The 18,193-nt window shown below is 49.1% G+C and overlaps 1 protein-coding gene across 9 annotated transcripts in view; it reads left to right on the plus strand.

Moving 5' to 3' along the window:
• The window catches only part of LOC140403293 (E3 ubiquitin-protein ligase Rnf220-like), an 87,004-nt gene that overhangs the window by 8,518 nt on the left and 60,293 nt on the right, over positions 1-18,193 (plus strand). Inside the window, exon 1 of one of the 9 annotated variants that reach the window (XM_072491104.1) lies at positions 15,822-16,535. The exons of 5 other annotated variants lie outside the window; for them this stretch is intronic. The gene's annotated coding sequence lies outside the window, so the exon portion shown is untranslated. Of the gene's footprint in view, positions 1-15,821; positions 16,536-18,193 lie in introns of those variants that run through there. 3 more of the 9 variants (XM_072491106.1, XM_072491105.1, XM_072491107.1) reach the window with 3 other exon arrangements.

Raw genomic sequence — 18,193 nt, forward strand, 5'->3', positions numbered from 1 at the left:
TACATGACTACATGGGGAAGGGAACAATTGCATGATCTGGATGGAGAATATCAATAACCGGACACGTCGAAAAGTATTAAACTGAGAGAAATGCAGTGGGGGAGGGGGTTGGAACAAGGGAAGCAATCCAAAAGCAAGGACTAACAACCGTGGGGCGGCACAGTGGCGCAGTGGTTAGCACTGCTGCCTCACACCGCCAAGGATCTGGGTTCAATCCCGGCCCTGGGTCACTGCCCAGGTGGAGTTTGCACATTCTCCCCGTGTCTGCGTTTGGAGAGCTAGTGCTGACACAATGGGCCGAATGGTCTCCTTCCGCACCATAACAATTCTGTAATCTTGTGATACAGTCCAGTTCCTTATTTTCCTCTGGGTAGTTACACAGATAGCCCCAGATCGGCCAGAGCTACGTGGATCTCAGATCTCACTCTTACGCAATGCTGATGAGCTCGCTTGAGGCTTTAATTGGCTTCAGTATCTCTGCGTTGAATCTACTCCGACCCTGACCTGGGAGCATGGGAGTGGGGCGGGGAAGGTGGGGATGTAGTGTGGGTGGGGGGGGCGTGGAATCATCCAGATTTCCTACCCTCTGCTGTTGGCTGGTGACTCCTGTTGGAAAGTACTTCCATGTGGATCAGTGCGGACAGGATCCACTCTCCCTCACTGGTCACAAAGTCTGCTGGCAGACCTACAGAGTGAAGTACAGGATGTGTATCTCCGCCAAGCCAGTAGGAGTTGGTCACTTCAGAGGGGAAAGCAGGAAGGAAATAAATCCAAGATGTGAAGTGTTAAGGAAGAGGAAGATTGGAAGGAAGACAATGGGAATTAAAAATCTGAAGTTGCCGGAATGTTAAGGGCTGATTTTCACTGGGTAAAGCTATTCATAACCTTCTTGATTCTGCTTGTAGTAAAGTCAGAACAATGCAAAAAACTGTTGGTTATTTTTTTAAAAAATCATGGATATTGTGCTGGTCTATGAATTAAAGAGAGTTGCTGCAGGATTTACCCGAGAGAGTAGTTAATGTAGCCTGAACAGATCATTGAACCTGAACAATCTACTGGTTAACACAGAAACAACTTGACACAGAATTATCACAGGCATCTTCAGATTGTGCACCAGGTTCATTTTAATTTTGGGTTCATTGATATGGGAGATGTCAGATCTGGGAATACGCTACTTCACATTTCATGGCCGCACTGACGCATCAGACTTCAGGCCAAATCCCCAGGTCATATACACTATGGGTTATATGCAGTGTAAAGCCCCCTCTACTCTGTCCCCATCAAACACTCCCAGGACACTACAGCACGGGGTTAGATACAGAGTAAAGCTCCCTCTACACTGTCCCCATCAAACACTCCCAGGACAGGTACAGCACCGGGTTAGATACAGAGTAAAGCTCCCTCTACACTGTCCCCATCAAACACTCCCAGGACACTACAGCACGGGGTTAGATACAGAGTAAAGCTCCCTCTACACTGTCCTCATCAAACACTCCCAGGACAGGGACAACACGGGGTTAGATACAGAGTAAAGCTCCCTCTACACTGTCCCCATCAAACACTCCCAGGACAGGTACAGCACGGGATTAGATACAGAGTAAAGCTCCCTCGACTCTGTCCCCAACAAACACTCCCAAGACACTACAGTACGGGGTTAGATACAGAGTAAAGTTCCCTCAACTCTGTCCCCATCAAACATTCCCAGGACAGGTATAGCATGGGGTTAGATACACTGTCAAGCTCCCTCTACTCTGTTCCCATCAAACACTCCCAGGTTAGGTACAGCACGGGGTGAGATACAGTGTAAAGCTCCCTCTACACTGTCCCCATCAGACACTCCCAGGACAGGTACAGCACGGGGTTAGATACAGAATAAAGTTCCCTCTACACTGTCCCCATCAAACACTCCCAGGACAGGTACAGCATGGGGTTAGATACAGAGTAAAGCTCCCTCTACACTGCCCCCAACAAACACTCCCAGGACAGGTTCAGCGCGGGGTTAGATACAGAGTAAAGCTCCCTCTACACTGTCCCCATCAAACACTCCCAGGACAGGTACAGCACGGGGTTAGATACAGAGTAAAGTTACCTCGACCCTGTCCCCATCAAACACTCCCAGGACAGGTACAGCACGGGGTTAGATACAGAGTAAAGCTCCCTCTACACTGTCCCCATCAAACATTCCCAGGACAGGTACAGCACGGGGTTAGATACAGAGTAAAGCTCCCTCTACACTGTCCCCATCAAACGCTCCCAGGACAGGTACAGCACGGGGTTAGATACAGAGTAAAGCTCCCTCTACACTGTCCCCATCAAACACTCCCAGGACAGGTACAGCACCGGGTTAGATACAGAGTAAAGCTCCCTCTACACTGTCCCCATCAAACACTCCCAGGACAGGTACAGCACGGGGTTAGATTTAGAGTAAAGCTCCCTCCACACTGTCCTCATCAAACACTCCCAGGACAGGTACAGCACGGGGTTAGATACAGAGTAAAGCTCCCTCTACACTGTCCCCATCAAACACTCCCAGGACACTACAGCACGGGGTTAGATACAGAGTAAAGCTCCCTCTACACTGTCCTCATCAAACACTCCCAGGACAGGGACAACACGGGGTTAGATACAGAGTAAAGCTCCCTCTACACTGTCCCCATCAAACACTCCCAGGACAGGTACAGCACGGGATTAGATACAGAGTAAAGCTCCCTCGACTCTGTCCCCAACAAACACTCCCAAGACACTACAGTACGGGGTTAGATACAGAGTAAAGTTCCCTCAACTCTGTCCCCATCAAACATTCCCAGGACAGGTATAGCATGGGGTTAGATACACTGTCAAGCTCCCTCTACTCTGTTCCCATCAAACACTCCCAGGTTAGGTACAGCACGGGGTGAGATACAGTGTAAAGCTCCCTCTACACTGTCCCCATCAGACACTCCCAGGACAGGTACAGCACGGGGTTAGATACAGAATAAAGTTCCCTCTACACTGTCCCCATCAAACACTCCCAGGACAGGTACAGCATGGGGTTAGATACAGAGTAAAGCTCCCTCTACACTGCCCCCAACAAACACTCCCAGGACAGGTTCAGCGCGGGGTTAGATACAGAGTAAAGCTCCCTCTACACTGTCCCCATCAAACACTCCCAGGACAGGTACAGCACGGGGTTAGATACAGAGTAAAGTTACCTCGACCCTGTCCCCATCAAACACTCCCAGGACAGGTACAGCACGGGGTTAGATACAGAGTAAAGCTCCCTCTACACTGTCCCCATCAAACATTCCCAGGACAGGTACAGCACGGGGTTAGATACAGAGTAAAGCTCCCTCTACACTGTCCCCATCAGACACTCCCAGGACAGGTACAGCACGGGGTTAGATACAGAGTAAAGTTCCCTCTACACTGTCCCCATCAAACACTCCCAGGACAGGTACAGCACGGGGTTAGATACAGAGTAAAGCTCCCTCTACACTGTCCCCATCAGACACTCCCAGGACAGTTACAGCACGGGGTTAGATACAGAGTAAAGCTCCCTCTACACTGTCCCCATCAGACACTCCCAGGACAGGTACAGCACGGGGTTAGGTACAGAGTAAAGCTCCCTCTACACTGTCCCATCAAACACTCCCAGGACAGGTACAGCACGGGGTTAGATACAGAGTAAAGCTCCCTCTACACTGTCCCCATCAGACACCTGACCTGACCTAATCCCATTTGCCAGCACTTGGCCCATAGCCTTGAATGTTATGACGTGCCAAGTGCTCATCCAGGTACTTTTTAAAGGATGTGAGGCAACCCGCCTCTACCCCCCTCCCAGGCCGTGCGTTCCAGACCCGCCTCTACCCCCCTCCCAGGCCGTGTGTTCCAGACCCGCCTCTACCCCCCTCCCAGGCCGTGCGTTCCAGACCCGCCTCTACCCCCCTCCCAGGCCGTGTGTTCCAGACCCGCCTCTACCCCCCTCCCAGGCCGTGCGTTCCAGACCGTCACCAACCTCTTTATAAGATTGTTTTTCCTTAAATCTCCCCTAAATCCTCCTACCGCTGACCTTGAACTTGCGTCCCCTCGTAACTGACCCTTCACCTGAGGGGAACAGCTGCTCCCTATCCACCCTGTCCATGATGCCCCTCATCAGGGAGAACTTTGCTACTCTTTGAAATTCCGATCTGTCCCTCTTCCCGAGAAAGCGGACGGGGCGTTGGTTTTTACACCCACATAAGACGGCACATGCAAGAGAGCAGCACCCCCTCAGTACTGCAATGAAGCTTTGATCCCTTAAGGGCGGGATGGGAACCTGAACTCACAAACCTCTGTCCCAGATACAAGAGTGTTCCTCGACAGAGCTCCACCTGTCACGGCCCCTTCTCTCCTGTTACAACAAAATCTCCCCTCTTCCCCTCGCTTCGCCAAAATGTCAGGCAGCTCCATTTCGGACTCTCGCAAGTTGACCTGTGAACCCTGTGTCACCTAGACGCTGAGCAAACCCTGACATTGATAGGGAACAATACCCCAGCTATCCTGGCTGCTGCTTATGTTCCTCACAGGCTGATCTGCATAACCCTCAGCGGACATTGTAGCTTGTAACGCACAATAAAATATATGAAAAGTATTGGAGGCTGATTGAGGCAAAATGTCCCGAAATACAAGGCTGGAAGCATCGTCGACCGTCCAGTGCTCTGTCATTGATAAACGAGCTCCATCTGCTGGAGGTTTTGGGCCAATGCATGTGTGACGACAGAACCTTGCCATTTGCTCAATGCCACTCCCCGCGTAATGGTTAAAATGGGGTCAGGGGTACTTTAGCCCAGCAGGCAGAAAGGTTTCAGCAGCTTCACTCCATGTTGAGTTAGCTAAACGTAATTGGCTAAGTGTCACAAGTGTGCTATTACGCACCAATTCACGTGTGTGTGTGCACGTGTGTGCATGTGGTACAAGTTACAAAACCTGCTTTCTCCTTGTGTGGTGGAAACACGAGCAGGAGTAGGCCATTCAGCCCCTCGAGCCTCATCCTACATCATTCAACTGGATCATGGCCGATCACCTACCTCAATACCACATTCCTGCTCTATCGCCATATCCCTCACTGTCTTTAGTATCCGGAAATCAATTGATCTTTGAACATAGTCAGGCTCCAATGATATCCCCTCTCAGTCTTCTAAACTCTAGAGGCCCAGTCTCCTCAATCTTTCCACCTGCCATCCCAGGAATCAGTCTAGTGACCTCTGCTGCACTTCCTCTGTAGCAGGTATATCCTCCCTTGGGCCGTACACAATTCTCCATGGAGAGACTCACAGAGGATTGGAACGGCACAGAAGGCAGCCTTCGGCCCATCATGTCTGCTCCAGCTCTCTGAAAGAGCAGTTCCCTTCGTGCCATTCTCCCGGAACCCTGCACGTTCTTCCTCTTCAGATAACCGTCTAATTCCTTCTTGAAGACCTCGATCGGACCTGCCTCCTCCACAGTCTCCGGCAACGCATTCCAGGCGCGAACCACTCGCTGCGTGAAACCGTCTTGCCCCCTATCCCCGTTGCTTCTTCAATTAATTATTTTAAATCTGCGCTCTCCCATTCTCAATCCTCTCAGAAGCGGGAACACTTTCTACCCATCCACTCTGTCCAAACCCTTCATGGGTCTGTATGCCTGCGTGTAATGTTACTGTCCAGAGACCCAGGGCAACGCTCTGGGGACCTGGTTTCAAATCCCACCAAGGCAGATGGGGAAACTTCCATTCAATAAAAACCTGGAATTAAAAAAAGTCTGTTATATTGATGAGACAAGTGTTTTTTTGTTGGTGTCACTCCACCACATGAGGATGGAGTGAGTTGTGTCAGTAGATGTTGCTTTTTCATTAGTGGCCAATACCTGTTCAGTAGGAAGGGTCAATCAATGGAACCAATAATCTGGGGCCATAACCACAGCAATTGCGGTAAAGCAATAGTCACTGACACACAACCCATGTTAACGATTGATCAGAAAATAGAAATTAATTCAATTGGTGTCAAGAGCGGATTTCAGCTCATTTTAAACAGTTATCATTCAGCAAATGAATTTTGTTTCCAATTAAGGGGCAATTTTAGCGTGGCCAATCCACCTACCCTGTACGTTTTTGAGTTTTTTGGGGGTGGGGGGGTGGGGGGGTGGGGTGAGACCCACGCAGACGGAGAGAATGTGTAAACTCCACACAGACAGTGACCCGGGGCCGGGATCGAACACGGATCCTCGGCGGCGTGAGGCAGCAGTGCTAACCACTGCGCCGCCATGCCGCCCTGTGTGTGGTTAGTTAAGGCTGGGTGTGGTTACTTTGAGAGTCTGACGTGTGGCAAGCTGCTGTGAGCCCGGGAGCAAACATTTTAAAGCATTGAATAAACCCCCTGGTACACACATTTAACCTGGAATGTATTATCTCTACATATCTTTGAGGCCTCAAACACAAGACAAACACAAAGGGGTTTTAAAATGGGAATCATGAATGAGCGGGTTAAATAAAAGAGAAATTGCCTGTGAGAATTAGCAAGTTGACGAAAGCAGAAAAATTTATCAAAAATCAGGAGGATTCACAAATAAAGGACCCGGTTTTATTCACAAGGCTGGAGTGTCAACAGAGCTTAATCCACTATCTGTAGGGAGGTTATTACTCAGAGAATAATGGATACCAGACAGTGTCAGGTACATCATAGAATTTACAGTGGAGAAGGAGGCCATTCAGCCCATCGAGTCTGCACCGACCCTTGGAAAGAGCACCCTATTTAAGCCCACACCTCAACCCTATCCCCGTAATCCAAGAACCCCACCTAACCTTTTAGGACACTAAGGGGCAATATAGCATGGCCAGTCCACCTAACCTGCACATCTTTGGACTGTGGGTGGAAACCGGAGCACCCGGAGGAAACCCACGCAGGCACAGGGAGAACGTGCAGACTCCGCACAGACAGTGGTGACCCAAGCCGGAATTGAACTTGGGACCTTGGAGCTGTGAAGCAACAGTGCTATGCACTGTGCTACTGTGCTGCCCATCCACACCTCAGACTAACCGTGAGCCTGCCCGATGTGTTTTAGGAGCACAGATCATTATGGAGCTGGATCCAGCAGTGCAAACTGGGAAGGTACCTGGCTCGCAGAATCGAAAGCAACCTGAGCATCACTTTCTAAAACAGTTAAAGCTTTTGAAGCCTTTCCTCTCCAACAATCTGTCTGTGTGGAGTCTGCACGTTCTCCCCGTGTCTGCGTGGGTCACCTCTGGGTGCTCCGGTTTCCTCCCACAGTCCAAAGATGTGCAGGTTACAATAATAATCTAATCTTTATTGTCACAAGTAGGCTTACATTAACACTGCAATGAAGTTACTGTGAAAAGCCCCTAGTCGCCACATTCCGGCGCCTGTTCGGGTACACAGAGGGAGAATTCTGAATGTCCAAATTACCTAACAGGACATCTTTCGGGACTTGTGGGAGAAAACCGGAGCACCCGGAGGAAATCCACGCAGACACAGGGAGCATGTCCAGACTCTGCACAGACAGTGACCCAAGCCGGGAATCGAACCTGGCGCTGTGAAGCAACAGTGCTAACCACTGTGCTCCTGAGCGTTAGGTTGATTGGCCGCGCTAAATTGTCCCTTAGTGTCCAAGGGTTAGGTGAGGTTACAGGAATAGGGTGGGGGGGGGGGGGGGGGGGGGGGGGGAGGTGGGGGGGCCTAAGTAGGGATCTCTTTCAGAGAGTCAGTGCATACGCGATGGGCCGAATGGCCTCCTTCTCCACTGTTTGGGTTCTATGGTTCTAAAATGAAGGGTACAATTCTAAAGGGGATGCAGATGCAGCGGGACCTGTAGGTATCTGTGCACAAGTTGCTGAAGGTGGCAATGCAGGTTGAGGAGGTTTGAATAATGCATGTGGCATGCTGAGCTTTCTACAGATATTGGGTGTACAAAAGGGACAAGGTTCTGCTGAACCTTAATAAAACACATTGGTTTGGCCATAACTGGAGTACTGTGTCCCATTCCAAGCACCACGGTCTAGAGAGGATGTGAAGACTTTGGAGAGGAAGCAGAAATGATTTGCGAGAATGGTTCCGGGGAAGAGAGACTTCAGTTACAGGACGGATGGGAAAATATGAGGCTGTTCCTCTGGAAGAAAAGAGAGGATTGAGAGGAGATTTGATAGAGATGCTGAAAAGCATGAGGGATGCGGACAGAGTAGATATTGTATAATAATGTCTCCTTCTGCAAAGGGGTCTCTAACCAGAGGAGGCCGGTTTACGGTTTACATCCAGAGGAAACATGAAGAAAAACCTTTACCCTCTTGTGTTCCTGCTGTAGTACAGATGCACACAGAACATATAGAGTTGGATTCTCTGCCCCGCTGCGCCACATTTCTATTCAGCATGCCGACGGGATGCTCCGTTACGCCGGCTGGTCAATGGGATTTCCCATTGTGGGGCAGCCCCACGCCGTCGGGAAACCCCCGGGCTGAGGGCAAAATGGAGCATCCCACCGGTGGAGAATCCAGCCCATAGTTCTTTAACTTGAAGAATGATTTATTAACAAACACGTGGAAAGATAACTAACAAACTATAATACAGTGAATTCTACTGGAGCTACTCTAAGTGCAACCATCCTCTTGTACGTCTTACTACCAACTGGCTGGTGTTGAGTCACGTGACAGATCTCTAGCGCCACCAGTTGGTTGGAGGTCGCATTGCTAACTATATACAGAACTGTGCACAGGCAAATCACCACGCCCCAGAGTGGTTAGAACCTGGAATATCTGGAGTGTGTTTGTTGGAAGCAGCTTTTCATAGAGACTTGGATCATTATTTGAAGGGAATAGATTTACAGGATGACACGGAAAAGATAGGGGATTGAGACAGGATTTTCCGCCCACCCTCCCCGGCCTGTTTTGCGGAGGTGGCCCACCATTGGCCAGCAGCGGGATCTTCCAGACCCGCCATAGTTAAGTGGGTTTCCTGTTGTTTGCACCCTCTGCCGCTGGGGGACCGTGGCGGTGGTGTGCGGGGAGTTGGGGGGGGGGGGGTGAGGGGGTTGGCAGTGGTCATCATCAGCGAGAGTGGACGATCCTACCAGCGCAAGTTGCTCTGGCAGAGAGCTGGCACTGAAATGGCGGGCCGCATGGCCTCCTTTTGGGCCATAACTAATCTAAGATTCTGTGTGAGTCTTCCCACGTTTAACTTTAATTCCAAGCTGATAGAGGATAAATCGTCCGGCGTAACTGTAGTTGAGAGTGCTCTTCTCTTTCAGGATGGCTAGCCTGAAAGTGCATTGCCTTAGGAAAGCAGACTCCCCCAGGGAGCAGAGCTGATTGAGCAAGGCAGGAAGGGTTTTTGATGAGCAGGTCTTTCTCGCAGCCTCTCGAAGAATTCTGACACCAGGAAAGAGCTTGAGGAAGGTTGAGAATCACCTCCTGTCTCAGCATTACTGATGGATGTGTTCGGGGAAAAGGCTACAATCCCTCCGATGCAGGATAAACCGGCCGAACAAGATTGTGTCTTTTCTCTGCAAGGACCTCAAACTGGAATTTGATGTTTGGATGCAGATATGCACTCGGGTTGGGATCCATTGACTTATCATTTTATCGAAACAAACCTGTTGGACTTTAAGCTGGTGTTGTAAGACTTCTTACTGTTATCATTTTAATGCATTGGAACAGGTTTTAAATACTTATTCAAGTTAGATCACTCTGATCAGGTAATTTTCGCTATTATTCAACTAAAAGTAATTTGCTTTAAACAGACGGGCAGTGTTACTCGAAATTCATTTCTTCACGGATAATTAGATAATATTGAATTGAATTGAGAATGGCGTTTGCCAAGGTGGTGCTGCTGTAAGAGATAGCGGGTGGATTTCTCTGGCTGTTGCAATTCTCTTTTTCTGCCGGCAATGCACCCCCGCCCGTGGGTCATACGGCGGCGTGGGGGGTTGCCATGGGAAATCCCATTCACAAGAGGCGGAAAGACTGAATCCCACTGGAAGCGGAGGGTGCGCCACCGAGAAGCACACGGCAGGGGAAGAGGAGAATCCTGCCCAGCATGTTGACGACACACAATGGAGAAATAAATGAGACAGGGAAGAGGGAACATTCCAGATTCACCTGTGTCCAATATCAGGCAGCATGTCAGCACAGTGGTTAGCACTGTTGCTTCACAGCTCCAGGGTCCCAGGTTCGATTCCCGGCTTGGGTCACTGTCTGCGCGGAGTCTGCACCTTCTCCCTGTGGGTTTCCTCCGGGTGCTCCGGTTTCCTCCCATAAGTCCTGAAAGACGTGCTTGTTAGGTGAATTACACATTCTGAATTCTCCCTCGGTGTACCCGAACAGGCGCCGGAATGTGGCGACTTGGGGCTTTTCACAGTAACTTCTTTGCAGTGTTAATATGAGCCTACTTGTGACAATAAAGGTTATTACATCTGCTCACATACTGGACCAGGGAGATAGAGAGGAAAGTTCGAGTGGAAACACATCTCCTCAGGGCCCATCCTCTGAGTTGACGAGTGCACAAATCATCATCACAATGGACAGCTAACAGATACTTGGTCGGAGGATAATTAAAATCTAATCAGAGGGTTCGGGTGGTTTACATCCAAAATAACCGACGTCTGGGAGTGAGTCATAGACTGGAATCTAATCAAGCGTTTTGATTGGTTCACAAGGGACTCAAAAGCAATATTCTCTGTAAACTGGGCACGAGCAAGGCCAAGCATAAAACCAGAAAATTCTGCAGCGCCCACTCACAAGATGTCTAACCTCTCCAAAAACAATTTCAGAGGTCCCACACATTGAAATGAACAGGTCACGCGCATGGAGAAATATTTAGAGGGTCATTGTCTCGGAGTGAGATAGAGGCTGGAATGTAACTAAGCTCGGGGACGGGGCGGCATGTGGCGCAGTGGTTAGCACTGGGACTACGGCGCTGAGGACCCGGGTTCGAATCCCGGCCCTGGGTCACTGTCCGTGTGGAGTTTGCATATTCTCCCCCTGTCTGCGTGGGATTCACCCCCACAACCCAAAGATATGCAGGGTAGGTGGATTGACCATGCTAAGTTGCCCCTTAATTGGAAAAATATAATAACAATTGGGTACTCTAAATTGAAAAAAGAAAAAATGAGCTCAGGAAGGGGGTTTGAGTGGAAGGGTGGGTTATATATAGAATAAAGAGTACCTGGAGTGGGTTACAGGCTGGAATCTAATCAATGGTTTCGGGGGGGTGGGATGGGTTTATGTGTAGAATTACGGCTAGCAAAAGTGAGATAGAGTTTCTAATCGAACGGTTTGGTGGAGATTATTATGGGGAATGTTTTACACATGGAATATATTGGACTAACAGATACCCAGGCTTGAGATAGAACCTGGAGTCTAATCGAGGGTTTTAGATGGTTTAGATACAGACTAACAGATACTGGGAGTGAGTTATAATCAAGGAGTTTTTCGGGAGATGGGAATGGCGTGGGTTATCCATGGAATAATGGATACCCAGGAGTTAGCCACAGGTTGGATTCTAATCGAGGAGTTCGAGGGTGAGGGGGGTATTGGGTTTATATATAGAATAGCAGATATCTGGGAGTGACCAGCCATTTTGGAATCTAATAGATGGGTTCAAGGTATTTATATATAGATTAGCAGATACCTGGGAGTAAGTTACAGACTAGAATCTAATCGAGGATTCTTGATTGGGTGGTTTAGATATGGATTAATGAAAAACTGGACAAACTGTATAGTTGATTGTAGAGAAGCCTGTTTCCTGGGGTGTTTGTTCGCTGTAACCTGTTTTGATACATGTTTGTAATAAAATACATTTAAAAAAAAATATATATATATATAGAATAACAGATTCCCGGGAGTGAGTTATAGACTGGAATCTAATCAAGGGGTTTGGGTGGTTTATATATAAAATAACAGATACCGGGAGTGAGTTACAGACTAAATTCTAATCGTGGGGTTCGGGTGGTTTATATATAGAATAACAGATACCCGGGAATGGGTTACAGACTGGAATCTAATCAAGGGTTTAGGGTGTTTATATGTAGAATAACAGATACAGGAGAGTGGGTTACAGACTGGAATCTAATTGAGGGGTTTGGGTGGTTTATATATAGAATAACAGATACCCGGGAATGAGTTATAGACTAGAATCTAATTGAGGGGTTCGGGATAGTTTATATATAGAATAACAGATACCTAGGAGTAAGTTATAGACTGGAATCTAATTGAGAGGTTCGGGGTGGTTTATATATTGAATAACAGATACCTGGGAGTGAGTTACAGACTGGAATCTAATCGAGGGGTTCAGAGTGGTTTATATATAGAATAACAGATACCCGGGGAGTGAGTTACAGACTGGAATCTAATTGAGAGGTTCGGGGTGGTTTATATATAGAATAACAGATACGCGGGAGTGAGTTATAGACTGGAATCTAATCGAGGGGTTCGGGATAGTTTATATATAGAATAACAGATACCTAGGAGTAAGTTATAGACTAGAATCTAATAGAGGGGTTCGGGATAGTTTATATATAGAATAACAGATACCTAGGAGTAAGTTATAGACTGGAATCTAATTGAGAGGTTCGGGGTGGTTTATATATAGAATAACAGATACCTAGGAGTGAGTTATAGACTGGAATCTAATCGAGGGGTTCGGGGTGGTTTATATATAGAATAACAGATACGCGGGAGTGAGTTATAGACTGGAATCTAATCGAGGGGTTCGGGATAGTTTATATATAGAATAACAGATACCTAGGAGTAAGTTATAGACTGGAATCTAATTGAGAGGTTCGGGGTGGTTTATATATAGAATAACAGATACCTGGAAGTTACAGACTGGAATCTAGGGCGAAATTCTCCCCCAACGGCGCGATGTCCGCCGACTGGCGCCAAAGACGACGCCAATCAGACGGGCATCGCGCCGGCCCAAAGGTGCGGAATGCTCCGCATCTTTGGCGGCCTAGCCCCAACATTGAGGGGCTAGGCCGACGCCGGAGGGATTTCCGCCCCGCCAGCTGGCGGAAATGGCGTTTGTTGCCCCGCCAGCTGGCGCGGAAATGCGGCGCATGCGCGGGGAGCATCAGCGGCCGCTGTCAGTTTCCCGGCGCATGCGCCGGGAGCGTCAGCGGCCGCTGTCAGTTTCCCGCGCATGCGCAGTGGGGAGAGTCTCTTCCGCCTCCGCCATGGTGGAGGCCGTGGCGGAGGAGGAAGGGAAAGAGTGCCCCCACGGCACAGGCCCGCCCGCGGATCGGTGGGCCCCGATCGCGGGCCAGGCCACCGTGGGGGCACCCCCCGGGGTCAGATCGCCCCGCGCCCCCACCAGGACCCCGGAGCCCGCCCACGCCGCCTGGTCCCGCCGGTAAATACCAGCTTTGATTTACGCCGGCGGGACAGGCAATTTCTGGGCGGGACTTCGGCCCATCCGGGCCGGAGAATCCAGCGGGGGGTCCCGCCAACCGGCGCGGCCCGATTCCCGCCCCCGCCCAATCTCCGGTACCGGAGACTTCGGCGGGGGCGGGATTCACGGCGGCCATCGGCAATTCTCCGACCCGGCGGGGGGTCGGAGAATGACGCCCCTAATCACAGGGTTTGGGGTGGGTTATATATAAAATAATAGATACCTGGGAGTAAGTTATAGACTGGAATCTAATTGAAGAGTTAGCCAAATTTGTAGAAGACACAAAAATAGGTGGGACAGTAAGTTGCAATGAGGAAATAAGAACCTTAAAATGGATACAGAGAGGTTAGGAGAGTGGGCCAAAATGTGGCAGAGGGACTTTAATGTGGATAAGTGTGAGGTCCTGCATTTTGGCTGAAGAATTGGAAAGGCGACTTATTATCTGAATGGGGAGAGACTTCGGGATGCTCCACTGCAGAGGGCTCTGGGTGTCCTTGTGCATCAGTCACAGAAAACGAGCATGCAGGTGCAGCAGATAATAAGGAAAGCGAATGGAATGTTCCCATTTATAGCTAAAGGAATAGAGTATAAAGGGAAGGAAGTGTTGCTGCAACTGTACAAGGCATTGGTAAGACCACAACCACATCTGGAGTATTGTGCACAGTGTTGATCCCCTTATTTGAGGAAAGATGGAGTGACATTGGAGGCAGTTCACAGGAGGTTCACGAGGTTGATTCCAGAGATGAGGGGTTTGCCGTATGAGGAGAGATTGAATAGTTTCGGCCTATACTCTCTAAGAGTTTAGAAGAATGAGGGGAGATCTAATACAAGTTGCTAAAAGGTCTGGATAAAGTAAACGTGGAGCGGATGCTTCCTCTTGTGGGACATTCTAGAACGAGAGGTCATAATCTTAGAATAAGAGGTAGAAAATCTAAAACAGATTTGAGGAGAAACTACTTCTCCCAAAGGGTTGTGAATCTGTGGAATTCGCTACCCCAGAGTGCGGTGGATGCTGGGACTGTGAGTAAATGTAAGGAGGACTTAGACAGATTTTTCATTGGTAATGGGTTGAAGGGTTATGGAGTTGAGGCCAAGATGGGATCAGCCATGGTCACATTGAGGGCGTTAGGCTCGGGAGGCTGAATTGCCGACTCCCGCTCCTCGGTCATGTGTTCTAGGGAGGAGATGCTCTGGCTGATTTCGCAATCCAGCTCTTGGTCTGTAGTATTGTAGGGAGCAGATGAGGAACATATCAGCCGTGATAGAATGGTGGAGCAGACTCGATGGGTCGAATGGCCTAATTCTGCTCCTATGTCTTATGGACTTATGAACTATGGATGATTTAGTGTTCCCTGCCCCTTTAGCGGGGGAGCTCATATTCGACGAGACTCAGGGGGAGGTTGATTGCTCCAACCCCGTTGGTGTCACGTGGGCGATAACAATAGGCATTGCCCAGCACCCGCTGAGAGGCTGATGTGTTTGCGGAATAGAGGGGTTGTGTATCTGTTTGTAACTGCCTCTCTCTGGCAGCTCAATCTCGGTGAAGGCTACGGATGGGGGGGGGGGGGGTTGCTGATGAGATTGCGGGTTGGGTGTGAAAAGTGAGTCGGGATGCAGGTTGAGGCCTTGGGGTTGCATTGGAGACGATTTCAGCTCAGTGAGAAGGATTACATTACGGCAGAGCTGAGCGGGCTGATTGGATTGCTCTACAGAGGGCCCACATCGACTGCGATGGGCTGAATGTCCTCACGCTGGGCACAATAAACCAATAACTCAAAGTGGGGTGGCACGATAGCACCGTGGTTAGCACTGTTGCTTCACAGCGCCAGGGACCCGGGTTTGATTCCCGGCTTGGGACACTGACTGAGTTTGCACGTTCTCCACGTGTCTGCGTGGGTTTCCTCCGGGTGCTCCGGTTTCTTCCCACAAGCTCAGAAAGACGCACTTGTTAGTTGAACTGGACATTCTGAATTCTCCCTCAGTGTACCCGAACAGGTGCCGGAATGTGGCGACTAGGGGATTTTCACAGTAACTTCATTGCAGTGTTAATGTAAGCCTACTTGTGACACTAATAAAGATTATTATTAAAGATTATCGTTAAGTGTGATTTGAGGTAGAGTTGAAACTTTTGTGATTTCAGAAAGAAGGTTTCAAGTAGAGAGTGTGGGGGGGGGGTGGTGTTGAGGGGCTGGGGGCTGGGGGTGGGGGTGGGAGGCACGATTTCAGGTAGATTTGGAATTATAACCATGTTAACGAAATTGACGTTATGGACCGCAATGTTCAAGGAAAACGGTAACTCTGTGATTGCCAGGGCCAAATCACAAACCGACAGCCAATGGCCTATGGATCTGAGTGAGAAAACAGGACTTAGTCCCGCCCTCAGGAATTTGAACAGACATCCCTCACAACTCCCATTCACGGGGGGGGGGGAGAAAATCCAGTGAAAAGCATCACGTATAGCATCTGGACAAATACCCGAGAGAGAGAGGAAGAATGGGAGACTGACAGAGTGAAGGAGAGTGTGGGGAATGTGAGGGAGCCAGAGAGCAAAAGGGAGAATAGGAAAGAGAAAGGCAGAGACATTGACAAGAGGAGCGAGGGAGACAGGGAAATAGAGGGACAGAGAGCAAAATAATAAAAGGAAAGCAAAAAGGGGGGGGAGCGAAAAGTCAGTCCGAAAGGGCGAGAGAACGTGTGTGAGAGAGAGAGAGTGAGAAAGAAAGTGGGGATATGAGAGAAAGTGAGGGGGAGAAAGTGAGTTCAGTGATTGTAAACTAGAAACGAGATAAATAAAACCAAGAGCTGCGAGACTGGAGTCAGAAGACGAGAAAGGTGGAGGAGAAACATTTTGGCGCTTGCTGAAGAAACAGAGGAAATTGAAGACCAAATTGCAAGGCTACACTTAACAAAGTGAGGTCACGTTGACCACTGCCCTGGTGAGGTGAAGCTTGTTGCTCAGTTTCCCTGCTGGGACTGGCTGCTCTCTCTCTCTCTCTCTCTCTCTCTCCTCTCCTTTTTTCTCTCCTCTCGCTCTCTCTCTCTCTCTGTCTTCACATCCTGCATGCTAACATCTCCTCAGCAGGTCTCTGCGAAATATTAGTCCGAATATATTCCGGTTAGCCAAGGCTTGTGGAAGGCAATCGAAAGGTAAGTTGCTTTTATGAACTTTGAATTTGCGTGCTTGGAAATTGGTTAGCACTGTTGCTTCACAGCGGCAGGGATCTGGGTTTGATTCCTGGCTTGGGTCTCTGTCTGTGCGGAATCTGCACGTTCTCCCCGTGTCTGCGTGGGTTTCCTCCGGGTGCTCCGGTTTCCTCCCACAAGCCCCGAAAGACGTGCTTGTTAGGTGATTTGAACATTCTGAATTCTCCCTCAGTGTACCTGAACAGGTGCCGGAATGTGGCGACTCGGGGATTTTCACAGTAACTGAATTGCAGTGTTGATGTAAGCCTACTTGTGACACTAATAAAGTTTATTATTATGGATTGTGGGACGTCCAACATCAGTCAGGCGGGCTGCAATTGATGCAGTGTTAAAAGAAAGTGTCTCCTGACCAGGGACCTAAATCTAAATGGTTCAGTTAAAGAGGGGAAGGAAAATGAATCAGTGTGCTACTTATAATAAGTCATCAATATGATCATGCTGATAGTCCCACTAACACTAACAGAGGAAATTCCCCATCCAGCAGTGAATATTTTTGTTGGTATTAGTTTAAAATGTTCCATTCATGCCCGCTGCTGGTTTAAGTACTGGATAGCGATTCCGGCAGGTCGCTGGGAGATCTACACAGATACAGGGCAGCTCTTTTTTTAAATTTCGAGTATCCAGTTTTTTCCAATTAAGGGACAGTTTAGCGTGGCCAATCCACCTAACCTGCACATCTTTGGGTTGTGGGGGTGAGACCCACGCAGACACGGGGAGAATGTGCAAATTCCACATGGACAGTGACCTGGGGCCGGGATTGAACCCGGGTCCTCAGCGCCGTGAGGCAACAGTGCTAACCACCTCTGATACAAGGCAGTTCTGACACTAGGATTTCAGTGCAGTGTATCAGTGGCTGTGCCAAAGTGTCCACACTCTTTCCTTCCAGTTGAAACCCCGACAAAAAACGAATTATCGAGTAGTGAGAATGTGCGGAGGCTGTCGGGAGACTCTGAGCTGGACCACACTGGGATGTGGTCATGTGGGGTGTTCCTGGGCAGTTAAATTTAATTTACTAATAATCTTTATTGTCACAAGTAGGCTTACATTAACACTGCAATGAAGTTACTGTGAAAAGCCCCCAGTCGCCACATTCCGGCACCTGTTCGGGTACACAGAGGGAGAATTCAGAATGTCCAATTCACCTAACAAGCATGTCTTTCGGGACTTGTGGGCGGAAACCGGAGCACCCGGAGGAAACCCACGCAGACACAGTCGCCCAAGGTGGGAATCGAACCTGCATTCCTGGTGCTGTGAGGAAACAGTGGCAACCAATGGGCAGCACGGTGGCACAGTGGTTAGCACTGGGACTACGGCGCTGAGGACACGGGTTTGAATCCCGGCCCTGGGTCACTATCTGTGTGGAGTTTGCACATTCTCCCCGTGTCTGCGTCGGTTTCGCCCCCACAGCCCAAAAGGATGTGCAGGTTAGTTGGATTGGCCATGCTAAATTGCCCCTTAATTGGAAAAAAAAATCTCTAAACTTATAAAATAAACAGTGCCAACCACTGTGCCACCATGCTGCCCGGTGGGAAACACTAATCCACCTAAAGGGTGGTTGAAATCGGAATTCTCTTCTGTACAGCAGTTGATTCTGGATCAGT

This window comes from Scyliorhinus torazame, chromosome 27 (assembly GCF_047496885.1).
Source record: "Scyliorhinus torazame isolate Kashiwa2021f chromosome 27, sScyTor2.1, whole genome shotgun sequence".
NCBI classification, from domain to species: Eukaryota; Metazoa; Chordata; class Chondrichthyes; order Carcharhiniformes; family Scyliorhinidae; genus Scyliorhinus; species Scyliorhinus torazame.